At 50.4% G+C, this 16,209-nt stretch overlaps 1 protein-coding gene across 1 annotated transcript in view; it reads right to left on the bottom strand.

The window, feature by feature from the left end:
* Positions 1-15,865, bottom strand: part of LOC108942325 (oxysterol-binding protein-related protein 8-like) — a 48,664-nt gene extending 32,799 nt beyond the window's left edge. The window contains exons 1-2 of the mRNA XM_018765597.2: positions 15,583-15,865; positions 7,388-7,554 (exon numbers count right to left, since the gene is read on the bottom strand). The gene's annotated coding sequence lies outside the window, so the exon portion shown is untranslated. The remainder of the gene's footprint in view (positions 1-7,387; positions 7,555-15,582) is intronic.
* Between the last annotated feature and the right edge of the window lie 344 nt (positions 15,866-16,209).

Raw genomic sequence — 16,209 nt, 5'->3', positions numbered from 1 at the left:
CTGCTGCTACGGTACCAGGGTACAGCTCCCATTCCCAACCCCCTCTGCAGGTATCCTGTAGAAGATGCAGCAAGGCTCGCTATTCCCCATGGGCAGGGAGAAAACAGCCCCAAGGGAAATAAGTAATTATGCTGTCAAAAGGCAAGAAGGGAAGTACTTTTTCACCACTGATTTTTTTGCCTCCTCTTTTATTTGCGGAATAAAAACAGGAATGAGATGGTCTGGGCACAACAGGGCATCCAGTGTCATTCGACAAGGCCAGCAGACTCAGCCCTTGAGCCGAGCGGGTCTTAATAGAGAATAGGTAAATGGAAAGAAAAATTTTCGACACAAAAACCGCCCTGAATGTCCGAGACCCTCCAGCCAGGGCTGACGCACTGCACCGCGGCACCACGGTAAAAATGAAGCCATGTACTGCGAGCCCTGCTGACTCTGAGCACCTTTTCAAAATAGCGCGAACCCGTTTTATTGGGATAAAGAACTCCGCACTACAGGGGTCCAGAGAGGAGGCGGCCAGAACTGAAGACAAGGTTTTTAAAGGCTCGAGCAAAACAGACCGGGGGTGTTTCTCCCCTTAGAAAGGAGAAGAACGCTTCAGAAGCTGAGGACTGAGCACTGGGGTAATATACCACTGCCACCCGCAAGGACTAATAAAAAATAAAAAAAAAAAAAACATTCCTTACCTTTACTCCTTCATCTGACACTTTTTTCCAAAAAGGTTTTTACCCATTAATACAGCTGGGTAATTTTACTGCAGTAATTTAGATCATTTAAGTACCTTGCTCAAGGGTACTAGAGCGCTAGGTGATGCTCAAACCTGCGACCACTGGGTCCAAAGGCAGCTGTTCTAACCGCTACAGTACCCGAAAGTCTGCACCTGGGGACAAGTACTTCCCAGCTGTGGGAATTTACCACGACTGCACTGGAACCGCGTCCACTTTTATAAGTCAAACTGCAGAGTAACAAGGGTCCCATTGATCCATTCCACTGATCGATACACGTTTGAAGCAGCCTTAGTTTGAGCCCCAATTCCCCATCACCGCCTGCCTACCCCTCCCGATTCGGATGGGCCCAAGGGGCGTGTGTGCGGGGGGGCACTGCAGATCGTAAATCTGAACAGCGCCATTCACTCGACACCTCCTAACTGCAAAGCGATGCTGCCCGACAAACCGGCACAACGACCAACCGTTCGCCGAGAGCCCAGACGGCAGCAGCGTTCAGTGACGACACGGATTCATCGCGCCGTAATTCATACAGGGCACTCAGGGGGCGAGTGCGGTGCTCTATCGCTGGACCGGGACACAACATTTATCTTGCTGCCACCATAAGGACCGGAGAGCCAAAAGGGCTACGGAACACATCAGCCACACAAAGCAACCCAAAAGCCATTCTGAGGAACTCGGAGTGTAAAAGCTTCCTTTTCTACGATTAACATTATTCACTCATTAATTTAGCTAATGCCTTTCACCAAGGTGCCGTATTACTGTTGCAGACAAAGCTACTTACAATGATTTACCTGTAGCGCCCGGACGGGAGTCCGACACGAACGCGCATTGCTATTACGTCCAAACACAGACGAAATATAAAATGACCTCATGTGCAGTGTGATGTTAAAAGTGCACTGTGCGTATTGTAAGACACTCGGTGGAAGTGAAACAGGAAACACGAGACCAGGAAACACACACGGTGTTTGAACTACGGTGAACAGTGAAACGCTACTCTGTGAGTATGACCGCAACCCCGAGACGTGACGAAATACCGGACTGGAACGATGGACCAGGACTGGAGAACAAGAGGCAGGAACTGACGGGACGGGCACTCGGGACTGGAACATGAACACCTAGGAAACAGACTGAGGGAACAAGAGACTACGAATCGCCAAGAGAGCACAATAGAACCGCTGATTAAGAATCCGCAAGTAGTTCTGCTCCGCTGGCTCCTTTTATACCTCCGTGTCCTACGAGACTGTGAGGTGATACGTAAGCGTTAACTAGCGGCACTGAGTGGCGCCGCCTCTGACCAGGAGGGGCAGTGACCCCGTGGGACGTGACAGTACCCCCCCTCCAGGGGCGGCTCCAGCCGCAGGACGCCGGCGGGTAAGCGGTCGCCCCCGCCGTTGCGGAGCAGGCCGATCTGGATGAGACTTATGGAAGTCCTCAATAAGAGCCGGGTCCAATATGTCCCGTGCTGGTACCCAAGACTGCTCCTCCGGCCCATAGCCCTCCTAGTCAACCAGATAGTACAGCGTACCCCGCCTCCGTTTGGAGTCCAGGAGGGCCCTGACGGAGTAAGCAGGAGAACCACCCACATCCAACGTTGGAGGTGGAGAGACTGCTGGGCTCTGCAGGGCGGAAACACAATGGGGCTTGAGGCGCGAAACATGAAACGTGGGACAGATACGATAATGCGAGGGCAACTGAAGGCGGTAAGAAACCGGGTTGATCCTCTTCAGGATCTTGAATGGGCAGCTTCCTCGAGGGCAAATGTAGCTTGAGATCCTGGGTGGACAACCACACTCTCTGCCCCGGTTGGTACAATACAGTCCTACGCCTCTTGTCGGCCTTCTCCTTTTGGCTGGACACCACCTCCTGGAGACGGACATGTGCGGATTCCCACACCGATTCACTCCTCTTGTACCAGTCGTCCACAGCTGGCAATCCACTGGTCTCCATCGTCCACGGGAACAGCGGAGGCTGGTAACCGAGCACACACTGGAAAGGAGTTAAGTTTGTGGACGAATGGACCAGGGAGTTCTGGGCGTACTCTGCCCAGGGGAGGTATCTGCTCCAATCTGCTTGATTCTGAGCATAGTAACTCCGCAGGTAACGTCCAATCACCTGGTTGAGGCGTTCCACTTGCCCATTAGACTGTGGATGGTAACCAGAGGAGAGGCTGACTGAGACTCCTAAGCGGGCAAAGAAGGCCTTCCAGACCCTTGAGGTGAACTGGGGTCCCCTGTCCGAGACGACATCCTCTGGCAGGCCATACAGCCAGAAGACATGTTGGAACAACAGTTCCGCGGTCTCCAGGGCTGTGGGCAGACCTTTCAGAGGGATCAGTCGACAGGCTTTGGAAAAGCGATCTATGACGACCAATATGGTGGCGTTTCCATCAGAACACGGAAGATCAGTAAGGAAGTCCACCGCTATATGGGACCATGGACGGTTGGGAATTGGGAGTAGTTCAAGAAGCCCTGCTGGCAGCTGCCGTGGGACATTGGCCTGGGCACATGTGGTGCAGGCAAGGACGAAGTCTCGTACGTCCTGTTTCATGGATGGCCACCAGAAGCGTTCAGAGAGGAGCTTCAAGGTTCGGTTGACCCCTGGGTGTCCTGTACTTGGACCATCATGGGCCCAGTGTAGGAGCTCGGACCGAACGGTGGACGGGATGTATTCTTTGTCTTGGGGCTGCTCGTTGGGACCGGGTTCCTGACGTTGGGCCGCTTGGATATCGTCAAATAAAGCCCAACGGATAGGAGCCACAAACTGCGTCGGGGACAAGATGGTGTCTGGTGGGGAGAGCTGAGGCGATACCTCGAACAAGCGGGACAGCGCATCGGCCTTGCCGTTCTTGGAGCCAGGACGATAGGTCACCGTGAAACAGAACCTGGTGAAGAACATGGCCCACCGCGCCTGTCTGGAATTGAGCCTCTTTGCCTTCTGCAGATACTCCAGGTTCCGGTGATCAGTCAACACTAAAAACGGGTGAGTAGCCCCCTCTAACCAATGTCTCCACTCTTCCAAGGCCATCTTTATGGCTAAGAGCTCCCTGTTTCCTACATCATAATTCTTTTCAGTAGGCGACATTTTGTGTGAAAAATACGCACATTGATAGAGCTTCAGGGGATTTCCCTGGCGCTGTGAGAGCACCGCCCCTACCCCTACCTCAGAAGCATCAACTTCCACGATAAAGGGCAGTTTGGGATCAGGGTGCTTCAGGATTGGGGCAGAAGTAAAACGCTTCTTTAGGTCTTCAAAGGCCTGACTAGCCTCAGGGGTCCAGGTCAGGCGCCTAGAGGCTCCTTTTAACAGAGCAGTCAACGGGGCTGCAACGGAACTGAAGTTCTTTATGAAGCGCCTGTAGAAATTCGCAAAACCTAGGAACCGTTGCAGGTCCTTTACTGTCTTTGGCTGGGGCCATGACAGAACTGCCGAGACCTTCTGTGGATCCATCGTGACCCCATTGGGTGTTAGGATGTACCCCAGGAAATCCACAGATTGCACATGGAACTGGCACTTCTCCCCTTTCACGTACAGCTTATGCGCTGCTAGCTTTTGCAACACCTCCCTGACATGTACAATATGCTCCTCACGGGACCGAGAAAAGATCAGAATATCATCCAGATACACCAATACTGAGCGATTAATCAGCTCTCGGAGTACTTCATTAACAAAAGCCTGGAATACGGAAGGTGCATTCGCCAGGCCAAAAGGCATGACCAGATACTCATAATGGCCTAGGGTGGTGCTAAAGGCGGTCTTCCACTCATCCCCTTCCCTAATGCGAATCAGGTTATATGCGCTCCTAAGGTCCAGTTTCGTAAAGATGGCAGCACCAGAAACCTGTTCGAGGGCCGACGTGATAAGAGGCAAGGGGTGCGGGTACTTCACAGTAATGGCATTTAGCCCCCGATAATCAATACACGGGCGCAAACCCCCGTCTTTTTTCTCAACAAAGAAAAAGCCAGCGGAAGCTGGAGAAGTAGACGGCCGGATTAGTCCGGCTTCTAGTGCCTCCGTTATATAAGCCTCCATTGCCTGATGTTCAGGTTGAGAAAGAGGGTATACCCGCCCCCTAGGGGGTGTAGTGCCAGGCAAAAGATCTATAGCACAATCCCAAGGTCTATGAGGGGGCAGTTCTGCAGCCTTGTGTTTGCTAAACACCGCCACTAGATCGACGTACTCCCTTGGAATCTGCAGGGGCAGATCTGCATTGGGGCTCTCTATGGATGTGGAGTTACAAGACATCTCCAGATGTTTGGGACACTGCTTTCCCCAAGACAGCAGTTTCCCCTCACTCCAAGAAATAACAGGATCATGGGCGACTAACCATGGCTATCCCAGAATAATGGGGTGATCAGGGGACTTAATCAGATAGAACCATATCTGTTCCTTATGGAGTGGCCCTACCTGCATAGTAACGGGCTCTGTGTGCTGCTCTACACGCCCAGACCCGATTGGAGCGCCATCAATAGCTTTAATAGCCAGGGGTTTGGAGCATGGGGCACAGGGCAAGCCCCAGGATGCGGCAATATCACGATCCATGAAATTCCTTGCAGCGCCACTGTCTACCATAGCGTTTGTCTCCTGCCGCTGGAAACCCCAGGATACTGTAAATGGTAATATCAACAGGGAGGTATGGAGAGATACATCACTCACCAGTAAGTCGGTCCGTTGGGATCCACGGGGTGGCCACACTGGACAGGAAACCTGAACGTGATCCGCAGCTCCACAGTAAAAGCACAAGCGTTGCAGAAAACGGCGCCTCCTTTCCTCCTCTGTCAAACGCCCGTTACTGAGTCGTATTACTCCCTGCCTGACGCACTGTTCTTCGAGCCTTGCATAGCTGACAATGTTGCGTGCTTTAGCCGGCTCACTGTCACATAGGGCAACCGCAGGCTCAGCGCGGGGACCCGAGGGGGCATCAAAACACGTCTGCCGATAATGCGTTTGTGAACTGGTCGGATCGGCGCCATGCCCACAGCGACTGAGGAGTCGTGTCAACTAATCCAATTGATCCGTGATGCGGCGAGCGGCATTTGTGCAAACCCGGAGTTGTTCTTGGTTCGCCTCTGTCAGTTCCGCCAGTTCACGCCATTCTGCTGAAGTCATATTAGCAGGTGGATTCTTCTGTAGCGTCCGGACGGGAGTCCGACACGGACGCGCATTGCTATTACGTCCAAACACAGACGAAATATAAAATGACCTCATGTGCAGTGTGATGTTAAAAGTGCACTGTGCGTATTGTAAGACACTCGGTGGAAGTGAAACAGGAAACACGAGACCAGGAAACACACACGGTGTTTGAACTACGGTGAACAGTGAAACGCTACTCTGTGAGTATGACCGCAACCCCGAGACGTGACGAAATACCGGACTGGAACGATGGACCAGGACTGGAGAACAAGAGGCAGGAACTGACGGGACGGGCACTCGGGACTGGAACATGAACACCTAGGAAACAGACTGAGGGAACAAGAGACTACGAATCGCCAAGAGAGCACAATAGAACCGCTGATTAAGAATCCGCAAGTAGTTCTGCTCCGCTGGCTCCTTTTATACCTCCGTGTCCTACGAGACTGTGAGGTGATACGTAAGCGTTAACTAGCGGCACTGAGTGGCGCCGCCTCTGACCAGGAGGGGCAGTGACCCCGTGGGACGTAACATTACCCATTTACACATATGGGTAATTCTTACTATATCAGTACAGGGTACATATACTCCAGCAGGAGTGGGATTCAAACCCTTATCCTTTGCACAGTGACAGATCTAACTGCCTTTCGATCGCCTGCAATCATTCAGCATACCTCTTTTAAACTCAGATGTTTACAGTAGTCCAAGTAACATACTCAGGACACATTTATTAAGTGGCGTAGCCACAACTTTAGGACCTCGTGGCTGGAATTAAACCGTAAGTTTCATTCGGCGTGAACGCCGCGTCATTCTGCAGTTCCCGTCTTACAGTACCGCGTTGACACGCAGCTAAAAAGGACCAAAGTACAAAACTGTCACTCAGTGAACTGCGCTGATGTACATTAATAAAACACGGTAAGTTAACGGCATTTCACGTAGGGACCTTAAATTTACTTTCTTGTTGGCTGGAGAGATCCCTTGTATTCAACTCAAAATAAGCCATTATCGATCTAATAATTGGGAGTTATATTATCCAGCCCACACGCAGGCAGATCGAAACAACAGAAGTGAGAGAGGAGTTATAGATGATGAGAATTTTATTTTTACACAAGAATGCAGCACAGCTGCTGGCCAGGAGCTCCTAAGGGTGGTTTTCCGGAGCGATCTGAGCTATGGACCCATTACGCTACTGATGGCAGACTACAAAACACACAGTTCTGTGATTTGCTTCTTTCTCACGCTGCTGGACTTCATGGACACATACTGAGTGTGTGACTCACCGAGACACGCTTGTGTTTACCCGGCCGATGTAACACCCGGTGCCTTTGAAGGTGTTTTTCTCGACTCATCTTGAAACTTATTGCACGAATATGGCAAGATTTAAACTGGCAAAAATAACCAGATAATTTACTTAAACATTTCAGCCGGACAGCTCTTCGCGATTTCACACGCACTTGAAGGGAATGGTTTTCTACCTGGATTGAGGATATTTAAGGGTATTTATGGCACCAAAGTCACCCTCCCTCCCTACTTACCAAAGTCTTGTCAATTTCCCCCTGGGTCTCAGTATAAGCTTCCATGGTTCCGTAGCATCTGCTCTGTTGTCGTGCCCCTCAGTGCTGCCCAGGGGCCCACATGGTAGAGATGGGTGTTACCGGGAGCCCGTCGGGGGGAATGCGCACCAGGGTGTCCGGGACGCAACCTGCACGACAGGACACGAGTCCCGGTTAGTCAGTGCAGTGCTTCAAGTGCATTCAAGCGATGTGAGAACCAACTAAGGCATATCAGTTCAAACTGAGCCAACACGGAATACAGGCCGCAACGGTCTGATCACACTCAGAAAAGCTCATTTTCGAGCATTACAATGGATTTACAGACACCAGCATTAGTATAGGTCATGCAGGGTTTAATCCATACAAATATATCAATTTATCAAAATTTTCCTTTTAACAGAAACAGATGCGACCTTTATTACCGGAGCTGATTGACGTCGCAGAAAAGGAACTGGAAAAGGAAAGCAGCAGAGGGAGCAATCGACCATTTGGAGCAGTGGCTCGAATGACTGCACTCTGATTAGGAATGAAATATGTAAAACAATCTCACACTGTTATATACTTTCTACTTATTTGAAGGACAAAATACTAATGATAAAGCAGGGGAAGCTTATATGGGAAGGACGGAAAAGGCTCAAAAATTTATAAGGACCTGAAATGAGAAACATTATTTAAATCGAAAGTATGATAATCTTCTGCATACAAAGTTATAATAGAAAAATTCCAGTGGCATGAAGGAGTATATTATAACCAAAATTAAATCCTCAGTATGTACCATGTTTGTGTGACCATTTACGGCTTGAGTGTCTCAGGAGACATTTAATTCCAAGCAGTGTGGCCTGGGTAAATTCGAGAACTGAATTACCTTGAAACTAAAGCCATTAATGAAGGCAATTCTATAAACCTACATCCAATGCATCAGAAAATTAATATTTCAGATGCATACTTTTAATGGAATTTTCCCACTCCTTTTCCCTCAAACGACCCAACGGCGAGTCATTGAAGCATCTTGTTGTCATGTTGTTCTCCTTGAAAGGATTCCCATTTATCGGTACCAATTACACCTTTTAGACAAAGAGCGCCCATTTAAGGGGGAGGCTACAGGGGCGTTCGCATCACAAAGAGGAGACGATGGCACTGCGACAAGAGCTGATGCCGCTGATGTGACAAATGAGCTTCATCCTCGGTCACCAGCAGCAGCCACAGCAATGAAAGCGACAACTTCTTTGTTGATTCTTGCTGGGGGATGAAAGCGAAATCCAGACGGCTCTTCATTCGACAGGACCGCTGCACTTACAGGATCCCAGTTCCATGCGGACAGCCTTGGAACACAGCAGGTGACATGGCTCCAGTCGGGTTGATATCTGTGCTGCGCCATCGCTATGACAACCCCTTACAAACAAAGCATTCCTTCAATTCACTTTAAGAAACTTTCTATTGAAGTCCAGATATTAAGTCCAAAGAGCAAAGACAACTAGACGAGGGGAGACACCCTGGCAAGTTACCTGCATCGGCAGACTGACTCCACTCGCATGATTCACGTTGACCACTTTCCACATATAGAAAGCAATCAGTCATAAACAACACTCAGCCACGGCGCACACTAACGGATGCCTTCTGGGAGCTGATTGCAGAACAACTCATTACCGTTGTTTTCACAGGCAATCCTGTCACTCCCTGCAGCAAATTTCAGGTAAAACAACTTTTCTGAGTGCAGAAGGTGAGCAAGGGTTTTGGGTCACAACACGAGAGCAGTTTGAAAACGAGGAAACGGACGCAGCGTCGCTCTTCTCAACACTCGCTGCGGCACCAGGTGAGCAGCCTGTGGGCAATCCGTGAGGAGACCATGTAACCGGTCATGGATTTCGCTACAGAAAACACCTTCTCGCCAATTCCCACACGAGCACTTCCTCTAGCATGCAAGAGTGAGCAGGTCCTCCAAGGCGGTTTCCTGTGAGCCGCTGCAATCCACCACCGCAGCCGAGCGGAGGCCGACGATGGCGTCACCGGGGCGCCTTTCCGGTTACGCCTTCAGCAGTCGGAGAGGGTTCTCGTTTGACTTCTCGCTCCCTGCAGGTCTCTCTGGGTCACAGGTCTCCTCCGGCTCTGCTGAGCTGCTCACCAACTGCCTCCGATGCCAGCCTGCCGCCTTTTTTCATTTTCCTGCCACCACTTGCCAGAAATAAGTATTAATCATTCCCTGGCAACGCCGGGAATCCCGAAATAGTGAACCGGGAATTAGTGCCGAGACAGGACAGATTACACGAGGTTTTACAGCGTAAGCCTGTTTGAACGGAACGTCAGCAACGTCGAATCAAAACCCATCGTAGGGGTTCTGAGCAACACACTTCCAGCCTTCTGGGTATGGACTTGTAATCGCTGAGAGCCAAAGTGTTGCTTTTAAACACGTGCACACGCGCGCGCACACACACACGGAGGCACCCTCCTGTTCCCTTCCCTGACGCCGCTGTCAGAGGTGGTCCTAATTCTCTTACTGAGGTGGTCACACTTCCTGATTGTCAATTAATGAAGTACCTTTGATCAGCAGAGCCTGACTCATAATGACTTCTGGTGGACCTCCAAAGTGGTGGTGAAAGGCCACAACGGCGAAACCCGTGAGATTGGGTCACCGGAAAAGAAATTAAAGCACAATTTTTCACTCATAATGTGTTGTGCCAGAGAGCTGATTCCAACTTTTTTCAGCAGGAGGGGCTTGACAGTGGTCACTGTAGACTGGGGGGGGGGGGCAATCACCACAGATCTAGGGCTGAACTGGAGCAGTATGACTATCAAAGCGCAATCTTGTCCTAAAAACAGGGCCATAGCTGTGCTCTCGCCTCCTTCTGCCACGCTGGGAGCTTCTGTGATGCCATTAACTGAATCCTCTCGCATATCAGGGTCAGCCAGCACCTCCACATGCCTGGTGTGTGCAAGTGACAGTGACTTTGTGTGTGTGTGTTTGTGTGTGTGTGTATGTGTGTGTGTCTAAAATTCGGGATCTGGCAACGGCACCACTTTGGATCACAGCAGGTAAAATAACAGGTCAGGCACTGGATTCATGGTTCTAGAGTACACTGACTGTACTCTAGAATCTCATGTCTGTATCCAAATCTCTCCTTTTGTTGATGTGATGAACTCTTTGTGCTCTTCTATGAGAAGTACGTGGCTTTGGAGAAAAGCGGCTGATAAATGAATCAATGTACACGTAAGTCTCAAGAGGGCCTCTGGTGGTGTACCTTTGACCCAGTGAAATAAGCACCTGTCATTTTGGATTTTAAAAAAATCTGCAGCTCAACATAACAATAAAGACACCACCAAAACATGTAGAACAATATTCCAGTAATTATAACAATTGGAGAAGTAAAATAAGTTACTGTAGGTTCTGTATAAAGAGATGCAGGATATTTGGACCTTTGGCTGTTTTTAAGTGTTCAGTAGAATTCAAATAGTAACATGAAATCTCACTTACTGCGGGCAATCGCCACTGATTACATTTACATTTATTTATTTAGCAGATGCTTTTGTCCAAAGCAACTTCCAATGAACTCTATGTAGTGTTACCAGCCCACACACCTTATTAACCAAGGTGACTTACACTACTAGATACACTACTTACACTGGGTCACTCATCCATACATCAGTGGAACACACACTCTCTGTGTGAACCTAAACAGCATGTCTTTGGAGTGTGGGAGGAAACTAGAGCACCCGGAGGAAGCCCATCCAGATTCGACACAGTAAGCGGGGATCGAACCCATGTCCTCTCGCACCACTCAGGGGCTGCGAGACAGCAGTGCTACTCGCTGGGCCACTGTGCCATCCTTATTAAAGGATTAATAATATTGTAATCAACTGTCACCAAGTCAAATTCCTTGTATGTGTGAACATACTTGTCAATAAAGCTCGTTTTGATTCTGATTCTGAACAATGTTGATTACAACATTTTTAATCCTTTATAATCCAAAGAGTGCTAAAGTGGCCAGCTGGAAGGTAACGCCATCTCTACAATGGTAGACAGGCACGTGCGCGTGCACACACCTGCCTCCTGGTACTGAGTCACCGATCAGGAGTTCGAAATGAAATCGTGGTACAGTATTTTGGAGAAAATATACAGAGACCATCACATCATCATCACATCAACACATCTCCTCCAGAATTCTCCTCGGCACCAACACAGAAACCATGAGCTCTATCTGAGGAAAGCAGCGGTTTCGGGGCTGGCTCGACACACAGCTGCGCAACATGGGTGACAAGGGAGGGGGGGTTAGCTGAGCCAACACCGTGCGCAGTGCGCTGCGCTGCAGGCCTGTCATTTCCTGAAATTCTTGGTTGGGGCGGAACAGGAAAGCGCCGAGCCCAACCTCCAGCGGGACGTGTACGGGCAGCTCGGCCATAAGCGGACAGCTGTCACCTCTCCGGCGATGCTGTTCGCGGGGCAGGTGGTCCCAAGCTCATCGGCGGCCGCACTGCTGACTGACAGCGCGTCCCTGCTGGAGTACACAGAGCGCCAAACGAATCCCCGCTGCGGATCCCCACTGCCGATGCCCACCGTGCAAAATTGCGAACACGCTGTGGACCGAGATGGTCCCGGTGCCGTCCTCAGGCTCCTGTGCTCTGGGATAAGGAGATGGTGCACTGAAACACCCCCAAAACTCAGCACAAGTCAAAGGAACACCGAACACTGAAAGAAAGGCTCTATTCTCCTGGAAAGGTGGTCAAGGAAACGCCCACCCGAAGACAGGTTCCCCGAGAAAGAACTATTTAGGAGGCGGCCGTGTCCTTGCCATAAATTCCCAACAGAGAGACAGCGGAACGGAGCAGAAAGGCCGGACAACCGAAATGTCCCAGTGCAGCCGCGATCCACAAAGGACTCACGAGAACTGGAAAAGTCCCATTTCTCGGTGTGTCCAGCAAGCCGGCGCTCGTACTGCACGCCAACACTCTCATTCTCGTCTTGACGCGCAAGGCAGCCTTGGCTGCTGGTTCTCCTGGACGCCCGAATCTGCCTGCAGCCGAGCGGGGGGCTGGATTCTCCAGGGGTCCCATCCACGGAGTCGCCGGGATGCACTGGCGCTCCGGAGCATGGGGACAAGCGGCGAGGGGGAGGGCAGGGCCAAGGTCCAGAAGACCTGGGACCTCGGCACAAATCTGTTAGCTTCTGTTACACCACAACAGAGAGCCATTATACACTCTAGACAGTTAAAGGACTGATGGGGTGGGGGCTGGAAATGCTGCACCTTCAAATCACTATGAGCTCATTTTGTACATTTTTTCCACCCAGCACCAAGTTAGTGGGCTGTATTCTTAATCATTAAACCATAACTGCACAAATAAAAGCATATATTTATATTTCTTTTTTTTTTTAAAACATTTTTCCCACCCCCAAACTCCTTCAGACACCAGAACTCCAACTGCACGCAGGTTACAGCATTATTGTTCATTTTTCTGCTTTCTGTGCTCAGCGTGACTCATAGTTGGTTTCGTGACCAACTTTACCATGTTTCATCCATTCATGCAACAGGGTATTCTTACCGTACCACTTCAGGTAAAGTACTTTGATCCTGCTACCCCAGGAGTGGGTAACGTCAAAATGGCACTTTCAAGCTCCCCAAACACTCGGGTCCTGCAATTTACTGCCGACATCAACATGAATCCCAAAAAAAGGTGGCTTTTGGTGTCAAACAACAGAGTGAAACAAAGTGTTCATCTTTCTCGTCGAGTCTCGGCAGTTAGAGGTCGTCGCGCTGAAACGAGGATGACTTTTACCCTTTTCAGGCCCCTTGCATTAACAGAGTCTATGCCCAGGGCTCGTCTTACCACGAAACCACCCTGTTCCTCCCTACCCATCCTGCTGTGCTTTAGCACTTGAAAAAGAAGGCGGAGTCACACCCTGAACCTCAGGGTACATCTCCTCGCGGAGCGCAGACTGAGATATCGCAAGTGCGATGAAGAGGACATCCGCCAGAAAGCCCACACCAGATAATAACAGGAAACGGCTCTGAACCAGATAAGGACGGCGCTGCCACTTGTAGCTGTCTCCCACCGCTGGAGAACTTTCTAGAACACGACTGCACATTCATAACATCCGCCGGCAGCCCGAGCCCTGGACCGCCCGCTCCTGGCGTCTGCAGTCGGCTCGTTTTCGCCCTTTTCCGGGACCATCGAGTGTTATGAGAGGAGCGGGTACCTCTGAGGGGAGCGTGACACCAACGTCAACGCACGTCGATTGTCGCAACAACCAGGAGGATCTCAACTAAACCGAGAGAATTCTCTAGAAACTGCCACTAACATCAGAAATAAATGGCCCCAAAAACATTTGTCAGATATGAATCGGTTCCCAACGGTTTGGTCACTCGCAGTTCTGACAGTTCGGCTCACGGGTGAGGTTCGCGAACCGCCAAACCACTACGAGATGAGAGCGAGGCCTTCGCCGCAATACCGTGGCGCATCTTCCTCTGTCCTCCTGCAGTGCTCCTCAGGTGAACATCGGTACAGGTCCTACTTCTCGTTTACTATGAAAGAAACTACTGAGAAACATCATACACGGAGCGCGTTCTATTAAACACCTTACACATGATGTCGTGTCTGTGACAGAATGTATCGCAAACACGCGTCATCTAAATGTCACAGCGACTGCAAAGCAAGCGGGGTCGCGAGGAGGCCGGCCGTGTCCCTCACGCTACCGCATCGTGTGTTCCGAAAGGCGGTCCTCACCACGAAACACGCTCCCGCTCATTTATTACGAGAGAAATGACATATGGGACGTCGCACACTCTTGAACACTGACACGGTGGGACAGGGTGAAAAAAAAACGCACAGCTGACAACGGGACAGAGAAATCGCAGCCAAGACAATGCTAAATTATCAGGTAGATGATATGATTAAGATCGCAGGCGGTCGCACACAGACGCATACGTGGCACCGTGGCAACGGGCCTAACATCATTAAATACTGACAAGTTTCGCGACGTGGTGCTGTCGCCGTGCGATGATAGAAAGCAATTTGATTAACAAAATACCTGCAGCCCAACAAAGGTCGCGTCCTCGTGACAGTGTGCGACAGCCGTGAGTCACTTTCCACTAAAGAAAAACACCCATCTAAAGCTAAATTCACCTCTTGGCCTCAGAAAAATGTCGGCCGTCACCTTGCCATCTGACGGCCTCGGGTTTGAATCCCACCGCTGCTGTCGGACCCTCGATCAAGGTACTTGCACTGAGCCGATCCCTTAAAAAGACCCTGCCGAATAAACATGTAAATCATAGTAAAATGTATTATCCATCACTGTCACGGGCCTTCGCTTCAGCAAAGAGAGACGCTAAATAGAGGTTAATAATTAAAAAGCTGTACTGCTATATTAATAAAGAGTTGCACGGTGCCTCACGCTGCAAACTCCTGTTGGACTAAAACGTGGTACCTGAACGGACCACCCGCCGAGCTCCTGAAAACGAAGCCCACGCTAAAACCTGGACTCCTAACGGCTAAAAGCGAATGATCCCGCGGCTCAGCAAGAGAGGGACGGGGCGTGGGGTTCGAGGCATGTGACAGGGAGCCCGACAAGGCCTGATCACGAGACCCCGAGGCGGCCCGTTCCGCACGGACGCCACTCAGCCCTCGTGAAGCTCCTTGCTTTCGCTTCCATGAGTGACTGAGGACATGGGAGGAGAAGCAGCCCTTGGGAGAGGTTCCCACTGATGTAGAGCGGTTCCGAAAACACAGGGCTGCGCACTTCCCCAATGCTGTCAGTGTGTGATGACCTACCCACACACACACACACACAGAGAGAGATTGTGACACACACCGTTTGACAACATGACATGTGATAATCCTTTGTTGCCTGGTGCTGTAACCCACGTGACCCCCCTGTTCCACCCACACCTCCCTCATTAGCAACACTCATAATGTGACACAATCAACGATACACATATATTCAGACGTCCAAATGATTCATGGACACACCGCTTTACAACAAGTCAAGTGTATCGATATTTCGTATCTTTTGTAGAACGATCTTGGGTGCAGCTTCTCTCACGTTCGGCATCAGATCAGCATCATCATCAGCAATAATAATAATATTAATAATAATAATACATCTGATGACAGAGTCGCTGTTTCGGGCAGAACAGCAAGGCCGATGGGGAACGAAAGCACTTCTGTGAGACGAAGCATCACCTGCTCACCTCTCTCTCCGCGGGTCTCCGCGATCGGGGTCGAGCGCGCGCTCCTATTACACCGGACTAACGGCCATCCAACAACAACCAATTAATAACGATCATGATCTCTCCACTACATGATCCACGGCCACGCGCACCGATGACGCGCCCTCGCGAAGCAGCCGGTCCGACGAGCTCCTCCCTGCCTCTTTACTCCGTCCACGTCTGTCCGGTCGAGTCTCGCGCTCCTCGGCCACTTCAGCCCCCGCGACCCCGTTCGTCGATCGTCTTCCGTCCACACAATATTGACTCTGAGATCGACTGCACCGCCTGCCTGCGGCCCTCGATTCGTCGTTCGACTGCTCTTGACTGCCGTCGACGTAGTGTATAATACGTGACGGTCCTCACCTACGTGTGTACAGGTCTGGACTCTGAGGCATAGCGTAACTCTTATGATATAGAATCTAAAAATATTATTTCTGCTGTACGGTTGAAAGACTGAATTATACACACTTGGTCATTCGAAAGGACTTTTAAAATTACGCCTTAAATAAGTAGAGCCTGACATCTAGCGGCAGACAGAGGAGTCACAACAGTGAATACGAGGCACTGAGGTGCTTCTTTTGTGTGGAAAGTTTGCATTCAGCCTACATG

This window comes from Scleropages formosus, chromosome 5 (genome assembly GCF_900964775.1).
Source record: "Scleropages formosus chromosome 5, fSclFor1.1, whole genome shotgun sequence".
NCBI classification, from domain to species: domain Eukaryota; kingdom Metazoa; phylum Chordata; class Actinopteri; order Osteoglossiformes; family Osteoglossidae; genus Scleropages; species Scleropages formosus.
Note: the sequence above shows the minus strand (reverse complement) of the source record. Positions and strands in the feature narration are given on the sequence as shown.